Source organism: Lepidochelys kempii, chromosome 5, assembly GCF_965140285.1.
Source record: "Lepidochelys kempii isolate rLepKem1 chromosome 5, rLepKem1.hap1, whole genome shotgun sequence".
Taxonomy (NCBI): domain Eukaryota; kingdom Metazoa; phylum Chordata; order Testudines; family Cheloniidae; genus Lepidochelys; species Lepidochelys kempii.
The window spans coordinates 37,582,816-37,595,766 of NC_136384.1; the positions used below are offsets into that span (position 1 = coordinate 37,582,816).

At 44.0% G+C, this 12,951-nt stretch overlaps 1 protein-coding gene across 1 annotated transcript in view; it reads left to right on the forward strand.

Annotated features, from left to right (window-relative positions):
• Positions 1-12,951, forward strand: part of RAB3C (RAB3C, member RAS oncogene family) — a 200,602-nt gene that overhangs the window by 173,911 nt on the left and 13,740 nt on the right. The window lies entirely within an intron of this gene.

The window sequence follows — 12,951 nt, forward strand, 5'->3', positions numbered from 1 at the left end:
CTCCAGCATGAATTAACTATGAGGCATTCTAACCTTCTAAAGCTCCTACTCTAGGCTTAGGGTAAGGATGGAGGTCTGCCCTTTAGTTCCTTGCTGAATGATCAACACAGCAATTGGAGACCACAGACCATGCTACTCACATGTGTATCCCTTTGAAGTTGATGTGCTTCTACCAACCACCTGCGTATACTTGCCCAAAACAACACTATAAGGGGCTTGCAAGCCAGCTACCAGCAATTCCTCTGGGTTCAGGGTGTCTGAGTCTGTAATTTTCTTGTCCCTCCCATTAGAGCCTTGCTAATATTTGTTTCATACAGTGATAAGACCCACTTTCCTAAAATCCCATATACATTCTTCAGTAAAAGTGGAAAAACTCACTGCTTAAATATTCTCTTTTGTACATATAACTAGTTTAAAAAAAGTCACATCTTTAGCCAAAACATCAACTGAAACTTTTTTGCAAATTCAGAAAACTTGCATTATTATTTACAACATCCAGAAAGGCCTTCAGCTCCCACTGAAATCAGTGGAGTTACTCTACATGTACACTGATGTAAATGAGGCAGGATCTGTTAGCCAGATTCTGATTTCTAGGTGGTGGTCCTAACCACAGGGATAATTATTATGCAGCTTGGAGCATCTGTCCTTTGTTCTGCCGAACAGTGGAAGTAGCTTTTCTTGTGGTATGAAAGTAGCCTTGTGGTATTTTGACTGAGCCAGAATCAGAAAATATCAGAATCTCACAAGAACCTGATGTTAAGATTTCCTACCCAATTTAGCAGACTCCACAGATCCCAATATTTTGGATAAGTATCCAGATGTTCAGGGGGTTACCAAAATCCAACCCCTAAGCCTTTGGAGGTTTACCAGTCACTTCTATAAAAAGATACATTTTTTCCATGCGTTAAAACTCACTGTGGCAGGGCACTTTTTGATTCCTGGTGAACACATGATAAACTTCAGCTCACCTTCTTTGCACAAGAAGCGGTTTTGACATTATTGGAACTCCCCTCCCCTCTCTCCCCCCACCACTACCACCCTTTTTTCTTTGAAACAAAATGTTGGCAAAATCAAAATGATTTTGCAGTGCATTTTAGTTTTGATGGAACTGCATTTTTCGAATGGAAAATGATTCCATCAGAAGTTTTCCAACCATCTCTGTCCTTTGGCAACCGTCAGATGTATGTGAGGCAGAATGTCCCATTTTCTTTTTCTTATTTAGCTGCTATTTCATGCTTGTTTAACACATTAATCTAACAACTTAATTTTTTTTATCGTGCTGACATGAAAAGGAATTTTAGGTATGCAACCACAGCTTGCTCACTGCAGAACACATAACCTGGCAAAGGAAATATATAAATGTGGCAAATCGGCCAGTAGAGGGAGCCAATTAATGTCATAATATTGATGTGGTGAAAATAGCTATTGAATTCAAACAAGTTAGTTCATATAAAACTCTGCATTCAGCAAAAATACTACACATCAATTTATTGTCAGCTTTTTTCAACAAAATTCTTTTTTACAGAAAAGAGCTGTTAAACATAATATATTGTGTATGGAATATCAGTGCTTTAAAAACATTCATATTAATCTAAATTCTACATCATTGATGAATGAAAAATCTCATTTAAGCCCCAATCCTGACAACACTTTTGCACATGCTTAAAACATTCTGGGACATGTAAAACATTTTGGAAAATTTTGAAAATTGCATATGCCCCATTGTATATGCAAAAACATATGTATATTCAAATACCTAAATTGGTGACATAGTTGCTGTAACCATAGTTGTCATGTGTCTCTCATTTCAAGGGACAGCTCCCATTTTACACAGGACTGGTGTCCCTTCGCTTATACTGTTTAAAATTATTTACATCAGAAATCAAGAGTCAAGAGCTAAGAGTTATTTACACCAAAAGAATCTCTCAGCATGTCCTGCATGATTTTTTGTTGCCGTTTCCCTCATTTGTGGTCTTTGTGATATACTGTATCCAACAGGTTGAGAGTTGTGACCATTACTATGCACATAAACTAAGTAATTACACATGCAAATTGCCAATTAAACACACTTATAGCCGTTGCAAGCACAGTTACCCAATTAGCATGCATAATCCAGGTAACTGCATATGCAAATTAAGTACACAATTTTGTATGCTTTTTTTGCATAGACAATTATGCAGGTGTCACTTTAAAACTCAGGTTCTCTGTGTATATCATAAATGTATTACAAATGTTGGCTATCTGGGACAGATTGTGCCACTAAGGCCTAGGCCCCCAGGGTTGCTCTGGAAACACAATGCCCCCCAGAATGCCCCCAAAACTCAGTTGAAGTGTTCACACTGCACCGCTCATTAGGACAGCACTACATATCCTACCCCACATGTCTGGTCAACTCTGCCATAGTGTTGTTCCCCCCCAGCGTGCGTGCATGTGTGCACACACGCGCACACACTAGAAGGGAGTCTGTCTGAAACTTGGTCTCCTGAGGGGTGGGCAGAAGTAGGGTAGAGGCTCTGATCTAGCTCTGTATCTAGGATCTGGCACCTTTCAGTGTATTATTGAGCAATTCCCCACCACCTCCTTTCTGCAACCATACCAGAGCCAGGCAGTTTGTCCTTGAATTTTTATTAAATCATACATAACTTTCTATGTCTCCCTTGGTTTTGTTCCTCCTCCTTTGCCCTATTTTTTTCTTTCCTACTGTACATTTTGATTTTTCTGCCTCCATCTTTACCCTCCTTCACTGTGTGTGTTCTCCCCTACCTCTGATGTGTACTCTGGAAATCAGTTTTACCATAGGTGAGAATTGAAGGGAATTTATCTCCTCCAACCCAAAACAAACAGCTTGCTTATTTTGTTTAGTTTTGTTCTTGGCTCAAAAATGTGCATGATGGCAGTGCTGAGAGATGTCTAGAGAAAGACAAGAATGCCACTAGGGATGATGAGGTGTCTTCAGATGAAATCTCATTTAGAATCCAAATGGGTCCTGAAGCAGAGTTTTAGGCACTATCATATGCTTATGCAGTATGTAGTCCAGCACACTGCCCTGTAACCAGGGTCCCATGTATTCTGCAGTACCTCACTGTCATTTTCCCTAATTAGAGAAAGAGAGGATACTGCAGTGTGTAAATAAGCACACTCGTATTTTGCTTCGACAGCTGGCTGAGGGGTTTAGTGATGATGCTGGTCTAGTCATGAGTTCTGAGAATGCTGATGTAGAGCTGCATTTAACTTCACGTTTAAAAGTGAAATTAATTGGGTTGCGCATGAACTCTGTTGTACGCCTCTTAATGATTTTTAAGTGTTAATATCATGCCTGTGCAAGGAGCCAGATTGCCAGCACTGGAGAGTGCTCCAGTACTCTTCAGTCACACCGTTTAGTCACAACACACAACAGGCCATTGACAGCATGATTAAAAAGCTCCAAAGCACCTGTCTACATGATGCTTTTCTGGGGGAGAAAGACTTGCCAGACTGTCATTACTTTCATGGACTCAGAGACCTGTGTTATATGAAAGCCATTTGATTAAAAGGCAGAACATGGGACTTTGTTTGCTGAATGTCTCTGATAAGCAGAGGACACTTTTGTTCAGGCCCTGTCATGAGGCGTTCTTTAAATGTATTTAAACTTTCCAAAGATAGCCCAAAGCCACAACCAAAATCAGTGAAACCAGAATATCTATGGAAGGCATCTGTGCTGAGAGGGGAGAGAAGGAGGGGTTCACTAGATAGCTGCACCCCAAACCTGTGCATGCTGGTATAACCAAGGGGTCCCCTTTTATTTTTTTGAAAAATTGGCCACCATAAGGGAGGGATTAGCATTAACCTGCATTACAATGGCTGCCATGTGACGGATGCTGCTTACAGCATAGCTGTTCCCTGACTCAATGTCAGTGCAGTCTAACGTATAAGATCGAATGGTATTTTAACTCTTGTCCCTAAATTTATCTAAACCCTTGGACCTGTCCCAGTCTTTAGCATGGTTCAGCTAGTGTAGGCCCCATGTACACTACAAAACAGAAGCATGTTGTATGTAATTGGCTCCCTGATCCAGTTGCAGGGTAGATCACCCTTTGGAGGGTGATGATAATCACTCCAGCATTTTAAATGATTCTGTCCCACTGGCTGTAAAGCTTTGTCTGTTGTGCACTGCTTCATAAGAGAGGAAGTCTCTCACAGACCTACCTCTCCAATCCCCCGCTACTCCTCAAAATGTTGTTCTGCAGGTCTCCAACAAAGAGCTGTGACAGATCACTGGCTTGTCTTCAGTAGAATGCTAGGTAGGAACAGAACACAACCTTGAAGTCATTTTAAGAAAATGCCACATCACCACCAGTGTAGACTGGGATGAGCTGTGTTAACATCACATCAACTGGTTGTGGGTAAACACTACTGAAACTGTAGAGTTGCTCCTGATGAGCTGATGTGTTAAACACCACTTGCTCCCATCTACACTGACTGCAGAGTTGTGTTCAACATCATGATACTTAGCATGACTCCTTAAGCTCATGTTCTAACCCAATCTTATTGTTAGAGCCCTGCAAATCTGCTTTATATGCCCAGACCATGTTTACAGATCGCTAACCAGATGCAGATACAAATTTTGTATCTGTACAGGGTTCTACTTATTTTCTCACAAAGACAAACCCCTAGAGACTGTTCTGCCCCTTTCTATAAACTCTTTACATGCCATTTCCTCCCCCCCTCCTCCTCCCTTCTTTTTATTCTTTTGAAAGCGCAGGTAAACAAGTTAATGAGCATCCCAACGAGTCTCTGCAAAACCAATAAAGGCAGAAGGGGGAGAAGGCAGCAGCTCAGGTTGTTTGTGTCTCTGGGCCAGCATTTGCACGGCTTTACAATCGTGGTAGATCTATGCTTGCCAGGACTCTCACAATGTACTCCCAGCTCCTGAGTCCCAGGCTTTGTAATGAGTATTAAATGTAGTGAAACAATAAACATGTTGCTGATTGGAACCAGCAAGGCAGAGAGAGAGAAATTTACCAGCTCTTCACCCTCTGAAAGTTACAGGGCAGGTGAAGGGTAAAAGGGCCAGTACATCTGGACTTTGGGTCCCCAAGGCTGTAAGGTCTGAAGTCCAGTGTGTGACTTTCCCTTCTGACCTCCAAAAGTGCTGTGTCATATCAGCTGTGAGGTGGGGGAGTTATTTCCTTTTCCTACCCTCCTCCTATGGGATTGTGTCCAGAGCTGGTTGCATTTGTGGAGAGCAGTAAGGAAAGAGTGCATGGAGGTTTCTTCTTAAAGAGGAAGAGGGGAGAACCTGAAGCTTGCCCAGCCAGGGTATAATAAAGTGGGAAGAGAGCTCACTTCTGCTAGCACGACTAGTAGTTATCATTCCAGAGCTCTGTCAGTACGAAGCAGCTCATATTACGCAGCACGCTGCCCTGGAGCCTGAGTAACAAACATCACACTAGCATGCTCACTTGTTGGGGTTGACATGGGTGTGGCACCTTGTGGCAGCTACATGTTTGGCCGCCTTGAAGGGGAACAGGGAGAGTCACCAAGAGGTGTAAGAGAGGCAGCAAAGGGAGAGGAGAGAGAGAGAATCCTGATGCATCATCCAAACACAACATTCTCACCCAGGTAGCACTTTTGACATTACAGGTTTCCTCAATTCCTTCAGCTTCTGTTCCATTCCACTTAATGCACCCTGCTTGCTCTCCGGCTTTGTCATGTCATACTCTACTCTGCATTGTGTCCTCCACTTCTGCTGCACAGAACATCACAGGTGGTGGGAACAGGGTGTTCTGTGAGTCTCTGCTGTCTTTATAATCACAAGGGAGCTGCCTCACCGCAGACACCTGCTTGCACAGAAAAATCTTTTCTTCCTGTGTTAACAAGCAGCAATGGAAAGATACCAAACAAGGGATCAAAGCAGATAGATCTGAAGTACAGAAGTGCAGTGTCTCTGGGCCCACATAATGAAATATTTCAAGCAGGAATCAGTAGGGGAGGAGAGGTCTGTGGCACAGATGTCTGCAAAATATTCATAGTGAAATGAAAAACAAACAGGACTGAGGAGTTTGCACTTCTTGAAACCTTTTGTTAAGGTACCTCCCCACACACTTTTCTAGCAAAAATGGGCCAATTTCCAAATGTAAGTGGGATCATTTTTTGTATAAAGATGGCATCTGCCTTAAAAATTATATGAAAATTCACATTTTCAGTGGAAACAAGGCAGCCATTTTGTCTTTGATAGCATTATTGCTGAGTGCAACAGAATATAATTTGGTCCAATTGCTCTGTTCTCTCATTCCCAGCTCTGAGGATCTCTTCCCCCCCCTTTTTCTCCCCTTTGCTCTGTATCACTCTCTTCCTTCCCATTGCTGCTCCTCTGTTTCAAGGTATTTTATCCACCCACATCATTGCCTCATCTACACTCTACAGCTTATACCCTTCTTTTTTCTTGTTCTGTATTTCCCTCCCTAGTTTTCCTGTCCTACCTCTGACCCACCCAATCACGCTCTTCTTTTCTCTGAACCCCACTCCACCCCCAACTTTCCAGGTGCTTTCAGCTTCATTCTCCAAAATTCTGTCCTTTCCCAACCATTCATGTTCCAGTCCTTTTTCCTCTCCTCCTCCTCTTGCTTATTCACCATTCACCACACACCAACTCCCCTCCCTTTCATCAGCCCCTCTTGTTCTGCCTGAAGTACATGGACATAGGGAAAGGAGCAGCTAACAAAAGAACACTTTTGTGGTATGATAAGCAGAGCGTGAGGCACCCCTCTGACTGGTATTCAGCTTTCAGCTTTGCCTGTTTGGCTCATGGGAAAAGGAGCAGAAAGGTGGATTGAGAGCAACACAAGCCGTGCTCCCACACTACCCAAGGGATCAAGGGAGGTGGCAGAGATGGTTTTTGGGTGGACAAGACTGCTTACATGCCTCCCAAAAAAGTAATGGTATGCTGCTTTTCTATACCACTGCAGTCTTATTTACACCAATGTAAATATGGAATAACTCCCCTGAAATCATTGGAGTGGTTCCTCATTTTATCAGAATCTGGCCTCCAAACAGAGCAGCCTATTTGGAATGGCTTCCTCCTTCTAACTTCCTGCAAAGCAGACAGTAGTAACTGTGCAAAGATTAATTATTTTAATGGGCTCAGGAGTGCCCAGGGTTGCACTGCAAACCTTGCAGCTAAGTTCCAGCACATAGTACTGAAACTGTAGAGGATCTTCTTTTCCACCCTCTCCCCAACTGAGCTGAACAGTCATCCACTGCTTGAGACTGCCAGAGAACACTGAAAGCTTCCAGCAAGCGAGGAAATATACTGTGATTTTTGGGGTTCAGCTCAGACTAGTAAGGGGTTGTGTCACCGCCTGCCCTGCAACTCTGGGGCCTTCTGTACTCTGCTGTGGTGGCTCACAGCCCTGATGCCAACAGCCAGCCTACAAATATGTAGGTCACATCCTGGCTTCCACTGCCCAGTTACTCTTAGTAGGGTGACTCCGACACCCTTCCAGTCCTGAATTCTCCCCAAACCATTTGCCCTGGAGTGTTCAGCCCTCTCCTGGAACATTTACAGAGTTTATTAAATGTGTTGCTCTTTTGAAAAGACAATACAGTGCAGCCTGTTATCTGGCTTCAGTGCATCCTTCCCTTGAATCAGTGCACTGGGTTGGTTCAGATACAAAGTACAACAAATAGATTTAATCAAAAAAGATATCTAGGGCCCTACCAAATTCAATGTCCATTTTGGTAAGTTTCACAGTAATAGGATTTTAAAAATCTTAAATTTCATGGTTTCAGATATTTAAATCTAAAATCTCACAGTGTTGTATCTGTGGGGGCGGGTCTCAACCTAAAATGGGGTTGTGGGGGAGGTTTGCACGGCTATCATGAGGGTTGTGGTATTGCCACCCTTACTTCTGTGCTGCTGCCTTCAGAGCTGGGCAGCCGGAGGGCAACTGCTTGCCCACCAGCAGCACAGAAGTAAGGGTGGCAATACCACAACCCTCACGATAGCCTTGCAAACCTCCCCCATCGTGAGGGTTGTGGTATTGCCACCCTTACTTCTGTGCTGCTGCCTTCAGAGCTGGGCAGCCGGAGGGCAACTGCTTGCCCACCAGCAGCACAGAAGTAAGGTGGCAAAGCCACACCATGCCACCCTCATTTCTACACTGTGGCTGGTGGCGATACTGCCTTTGGAGCTGGGTTCCAGACAGCAGCCACAGAACTTCCTGCAGCCAGGGGAGGTTCCCGGAGGGGGGTATGACCTGGCCCCAGGAGTGGGGAAGGGGTGGAATGGGGGCAGGGCAAGGTTACTGCAGGGGTGGGAAGAGGTGGGGCGGGGCGGGGCCGGGGCAGAGAGGGGTCGAGCACTCACCGGGCAGAGGGGAAGTTGGCACCTATGAGCTAAGTAATTGTTTGGAGATCAGAAATTAAATAAGCTCCTAAGGCATGATTTATTTATACAGTGCCTTTTATTATGGTCTTGATGCTTTCAAGAAAGAAGGGAAAATACTTAAATCAATGCATGAGAGCCACACATCTCTCGTTGATATTATGGAAGTTGTATCGCTAGATTCCAGTGCACTACACTGTACCCCTCAGCTTACATAACCTACACTATTAACAAACATAAGACTGGGTCACATATCTAACCTCACTCCTAGAGATTTAAATAATTTAGGCTTTAGTGCCATCTCTCTCGGTACTAGGCACCTTATATACATTTAAAATATTAAGAATATTCATCATAGCTCGTTCTTACAGTAATTACTGAACTACCATTAAAATATCATACACCTGCCATTATGTCCCAATATATTTCAGCACATCCACCCATCGCCTTTCCATATGCCTGGGGACAATCTTGGGCTTGGCAGTGTACCCAAAAGTTAACCAATCTAGGCCAAGCAGACCAGGGATAGAGTGAATTCTAAAGTCAAGGGGTCTTCACAGTGGACAGCCTGCCATCAGTTCCCTGTCATCTAACCTAGGAAGTGTCAGCCCAAACAACTCTGATGATCTCAACAGTGGCAGTACCACAGATAGGCTTTGTCTCCACTACAGAATTGTATCATGTTAGTACATGGTCTGTTTCTGGATGCCCAGGTAACAGGAGTATTCAAACAGGCTTTTCTTATCTGCATTTGGCTAGAAGAGTATGACGTTTTCTTTTGATAATAGACCCTGACCCAGTTCTTCACACAATGCCTTTGACACCTTGAGACAAGACTAATTATAACATGCTCTGACTCCTGTAGAGCACAGTGCTATTCATAAATATGTTAGAACAGATTGCAATGGTATGAGTATTACATGGAGGCCTTTTGTCACTACAAAATGTTCCTGTGTTAGAACCCAAGTGTGAGTAGTACAGTTAACTAAATATGATACAGACCATGACTTTGCAGTTTGTAGACGAGGACATATTGTGTCCAGCATTATGTCAGCTAGTCCTGGTTAAATTTTAGTTCCAATAGATGTAGCCAGTGTAACGGGGAGCAGAATGTATTGAAGACATTCTAAATTTCCTAATGTAATGCATTAGCAGAATCAACAACCATGGTTGCCATGGTTAAGTCTTGAAAGACAGGTTGAAGGAAATGCTGTTTCACTACAGTGTTGTTTAGTTGTTTAATTAAGATCTCTTCCTTGCTTATTTTCTCTCTTTTACTGCCTTAAAGTTGTCTTGGTTTAATAGACTTGCTGGGAGTCAGCTGTCTTAGATCAGTGGTTTTCAACCTTTTTTCATTTGTGGACCCCTAAAAAATTTCAAATAGAGGTGCAGACCCCTTTGGAAATTCAACCTGTGGTCCACGGACCCTCTACCATAGAAGTCTTAGACTGAAAACTGACTGAACAGAATTCACCTATAAATGTTGCATGTGCTCAGCACGGCATTTGATGCAGCATGAGAAAGGGTCTTCTATGGTAAAAACAGCACATCCAGGTTTTGACCTGTAGGTGGAGGTATTTGCATACTTTTGATCAGAAAAACAATGCTTTTTTTTTCTGGGATTTGAAACTTTTATTTTTGTAGTCACCTTCTGCAGAACCCTTAGACATAGTCTGCAGACTACCAATGGTCCGCACACCACAGGTTGAAAACCACTCTCTTAGATCAATGAGCCACAGCACTAATGCAGTCGTAGTGCTGATGCTAAGTAACTTGCTACAAACCCTTTACTTCCTTGAACATAACGCACAGCATCCAATGCTGATTTTGCAAACAAGCTTTTTTTTACCATTATCATGACATCTTCAGCTGTGCTCAGTATCCTAAAATATACAGTTGCAGCCAGGGCCGGCTCCAGCTTTTTTGCAGCCCCAAGCGGCAAAGAAAAAAAAGAAGCAGGACCTGCCGCCGAATTGCCGCTGAAGAGGGAGAGAGGGAGTGAAGGATCCGTCGCCGAATTGCCGCCGAAGATGCGGACATGCTGCCCCAATCATGGACAGAGTGCCACCCCTTTCTGTTGGCCGGCCCAGGCACCTGCTTCCTTCGCTGGTGCCTGGAGCCGGCCCTGGTTGCAGCTACTTTTCGTGGTCAATAGAGCATAAGAGACAGCAGATGTTTACTTCCTGTCAAATAAGGCCCTGTGCTGGTTGCTTGTATAAATGGAAAAGTCTATGTTGAGAGTTTCTTACTTATGTTAAATATTTGAAAAATTGTGCAGTGAACCTTGAGCTCAGCCATGCCTGTTAGTTGCTAACAAAATCCCAGTCCCATTAAGGTTTCCTAATTCTGTTGTATTAATCAGCCTGGCAGTAAGTGGACATCTGTTAAACAGAATTTCAGATGCACACAGACCTCCCCCAAACTGCTTGGATTGCCTTGTAAAAGGATCTGCTAGCAAGGTTGAAAAGAGAACCAGCTTCAGCTGCCAGAATCCAGAGGAAATAAAACAGCAGATTCTGCAACCTGGAAAGCAGGCAAACATGCAGACAAGGGGCTAAAATGAATAGCACTGAGTTGGGAAGACAGAGTAAATATCAACACACTCAAGATTGGTAAAAGGAGCAGGAAAGCCGAAGTTGAGGTGACCATATTTGTATATAGATCCAGGAAATGAAAAGCTGTTCACCATGAATGGGAGGAAAACACTGATGGTGGCAAGGTGCTTTTATAAAAAGAAAAACCAAGAATAATATCAGTGAAGCACTGTCTGAAATCTGCCTATTCCTATTTGTTAATTATTTTTAACTGACTATAAAGGCAGTCTCAGGGCATGGAACAACTTGTTGTCCATTGTCAATATTTTAAGATTCTCATGCTCCTTTAAACTATTTATCACCTTTAGCTCCCCTTTTGCCTCAGGCAAAAGCCTAAGTAAAGAGATGGTCTTGGGCTGCAGCTTGAGCCCTGAGACCATCACACCTCACAGGGTCCTATAGCCCAGACTCCAGCCTGAGCCTGAACGTCTACACCACAGTTAAACAGCCCTTTAGTCTAAGCCCTGTGAGCCCAAGTCAGCTGGCACAGGGCAGCCCTGGGTGTCTCGCTGCAGTGTAGATGCCATTTGTGACCCAGAGGTTAACATCAGGCTTGGGATCTGATAATCCATTAGGCGAAGTGAACTACAAAGCCAAGGCCCACCACAGGAAACATCCTAACTCCAGCCTCAGGTACTCAAATCTAGGGACCATCTGTAAACATAGGCCGTTTGATCTTAGCTGTGTGGTAGTCCATGGAGAGGGGCAGATTCTCCAGTAGAATCATAGAATCATAGAATATCAGGGTTGGAAGGGACCCCAGAAGGTCATCTAGTCCAACCCCCTGCTCAAAGCAGGACCAATTCCCAGTTAAATCATCCCAGCCAGGGCTTTGTCAAGCCTGACCTTAAAAACCTCTAAGGAAGGAGATTCTACCACCTCCCTAGGTAACGCATTCCAGTGTTTCACCACCCTCTTAGTGAAAAAGTTTTTCCTAATATCCAATCTAAACCTCCCCCACTGCAACTTGAGACCATTACTCCTCGTTCTGTCATCTGCTACCATTGAGAACAGTCTAGAGCCATCCTCTTTGGAACCCCCTTTCAGGTAGTTGAAAGCAGCTATCAAATCCCCCCTCATTCTTCTCTTCTGCAGGCTAAACAATCCCAGCTCCCTCAGCCTCTCCTCATAACTCATGTGTTCCAGTCCCCTAATCATTTTTGTTGCCCTTCGCTGGACTCTCTCCAATTTATCCACATCCTTCTTGAAGTGTGGGGCCCAAAACTGGACACAGTACTCCAGATGAGGCCTCACCAATGTCGAATAGAGGGGAACGATCACGTCCCTCGATCTGCTCGCTATGCCCCTACTTATACATCCCAAAATGCCATTGGCCTTCTTGGCAACAAGGGCACACTGCTGACTCATATCCAGCTTCTCGTCCACTGTCACCCCTAGGTCCTTTTCTGCAGAACTGCTGCCTAGCCATTCGGTCCCTAGTCTGTAGCTGTGCATTGGGTTCTTCCGTCCTAAGTGCAGGACCCTGCACTTATCCTTATTGAACCTCATCAGATTCCTTTTGGCCCAATCTTCCAATTGGTCTAGGTCCTTCTGTATCCTATCCCTCCCCTCCAGCGTATCTACCACTCCTCCCAGTTTAGTATCATCCGCAAATTTGCTGAGAGTGCAATCCACACCATCCTCCAGATCATTTATGAAGATATTGAATAAAACCGGCCCCAGGACCGACCCCTGGGGCACTCCACTTGATACCGGCTGCCAACTAGACATGGAGCCATTGATCACTACCCGTTGAGCCCGACAATTTAGCCAGCTTTCTACCCACCTTATGGTGCATTCATCCAGCCCATACTTCCTTAACTTGCTGACAAGAATACTATGGGAGACCGTGTCAAAAGCTTTGCTAAAATCAAGAAACAATACATCCACTGCTTTCCCTTCATCCACAGAACCAGTAATCTCATCATAAAAGGCGATTAGATTAGTCAGGCATGACCTTCCCTTGGTGAATCCATGCTGGCTGTTCCTGAT